Genomic DNA, 1,970 nt, shown 5'->3' on the forward strand with positions numbered 1-1,970 from the left:
TAACAAAAAGAGACCCCTTTAAATAAAAAATAAAAAAAAAAAAAAACCACCCATGCTGCATAGATAGTTCTAGTTATCTGGTCAATGGGCAAAACGTAAGTACTTAAGGTCTTCAGCTCCAATCTTTTGTTCATTTCTTATTGCTGGAATTTCATATTTACTTCTTATTGAATGACTAAACCGGATGATGGTAGAGATGGTAAGCCTGCATTTACTCAGCCCCACCCTGTTCAGTGTGCAGAGCACAGACAATTCTCAGCTAGGGGATCGCTTGCTTTTGTCTCTTTACCATCTTGTGTTTTAGGGTTCTCCAGGCGTGGAGGTGCCGATGTTGAGGTGGCTACTGACCTTGGGTCTCATCTCCTTGATTTTCCTTATCCTCGTCATTGCTGTCCTCTGTGGGCTCTTTGGCGAGGAGGGCGAGGAGGGCCCCAGTGAAATCGTGGTCTATAACCCTGATACATATTCTGCCTCCCTGGTCTGCCTTGTGCTCCTGCACCCTGGTTGTCAGCACCCTCCCTGCACAGGAGGGTGGGAATACTGTGGTCCACGCCCATAGGGTCCCCGCATGCAGTAAGGGGGCAACCTTTGCCTGTGGTAGGGCCGGCGTTGTTGGGCCTGGCTTTCGGAAGCTCTCTCCCATTCCTCGTTCTTTTCCCCACTCTCCCTGTTCTGGTCACTTTGCTGGTAATTGCGTGGGGGACGCCCATGACGTGGATAGCGTCTATAATGGTTACGGTGTGCTGCGTATTTACTGCCTTGAGCTGGAGCTCCACCAGGGCCTGTAACGTTTGCTGCCTCTGCAATCTTTTCTCCTTCAACAACATCCGACTCCACCGTCTCTCCATCTCCTACACGGCGAAGCACTTCCTGGGGTTGTTATTTATGGCAGCCTGGTGCACAAATACATCTCCCTTGGTGTCATCCTTGTCGATGAAACCATATCCATTTCTTACATCGAACCATTTTACTGTTCCCCAAACCTTCGTTGTCCCCACCAGCAGGCGCTGCTGATGCGCTCCCTGCACCGCTGCCCGTGGTGCCGTGCTTAGTGAGGGCGGGGGCGGTGGGCGGCTGCTGGGTCTCGGCTTCGCTGCTCATGGTTATGGTGGTGGTGACTGGGGCCGGCTGCGGTAGCTGCGGCTCCTCCCGGGGTTTGATGATGGTAACTAGGCCGGTGGCATTGGCGGGGGGGGCAGGGCCCTCTGGGGTTCGCTCTCTGCTCTGGCTACCGATCAAACTCTTAAGTTTATTTCTTCCATGAGCTGGAGAGATGAAGAGACAGAGACAGCAAACCCCCCCAACAGGGTTTCAACATTGATCCACCCCCAGTCTTGGCCACCCCTTGATTAGGGCTATGTGTGTACCTGGCATACTCAGTAAGGTTTCTGGAGGCAAAGCCAGAACCTTCCTGAGTGGGTCCCCGTTGGGGACAACTGGCAGACTATCACATTTTACCACAGCAGTACCTTCCAGCCTTGGATTACAAATGTTTTTTGGACCAAAATAAGCTCAGACTTTAATTTCATTTTTATATCAACTTTTTGAAATCTCCTTGTACCACTGAAAAAAGAAAACTAGGAAAGATAACAGAAGGCATATTGAAAGTGATTGGCCGGTCTGAATAGGTGGTGTCAGAGGTCTGGAATAGCAGTGAGGGGCTGAGCCCCAGGGTGTCCGAGAGCAGGAACACGGAGGCCCAAGTGGCAGGGGAGGGGTCTGCAGGAGGTGAGACCCAAGACTTGAGAGGTCAAACCAAGGAGGGGTGCGGTCTAATGTCCTGTTGCAGAGCAGCCTGCAGGGATCAGGCGCTGGATGCTGGGGAGGAGGCTCCTGCAGTGTGAGAGGTGACAGCCAGGCCTGGGAGAAGAAGGGAGGAGGGGAGGAGTGGGCAGGTTCTGTGTCTATTTTGGAGAGAGAGGGAGCAGGATTTGCCGTCAGACCCAGAATGGGCTGTATGAGGAAAGAGT

The 1,970-nt window shown here is 52.3% G+C and overlaps 1 protein-coding gene and 2 pseudogenes across 1 annotated transcript in view; 1 reads left to right on the forward strand and 2 right to left on the reverse strand.

Annotated features, from left to right (window-relative positions):
- The window catches only part of LOC106733830 (nuclease-sensitive element-binding protein 1 pseudogene), a 1,032-nt pseudogene extending 971 nt beyond the window's left edge, over positions 1-61 (reverse strand).
- The window catches only part of PEPD (peptidase D), a 170,469-nt gene that overhangs the window by 110,405 nt on the left and 58,094 nt on the right, over positions 1-1,970 (forward strand). The gene's annotated exons all lie outside the window — the stretch shown is intronic.
- On the reverse strand, positions 212-1,156 carry LOC102491174 (nuclease-sensitive element-binding protein 1 pseudogene; annotated as a pseudogene).

This window comes from Tupaia chinensis, unplaced genomic scaffold, assembly GCF_000334495.1.
Source record: "Tupaia chinensis unplaced genomic scaffold, TupChi_1.0 Scaffold145396_1, whole genome shotgun sequence".
NCBI lineage: Eukaryota > Metazoa > Chordata > Mammalia > Scandentia > Tupaiidae > Tupaia > Tupaia belangeri.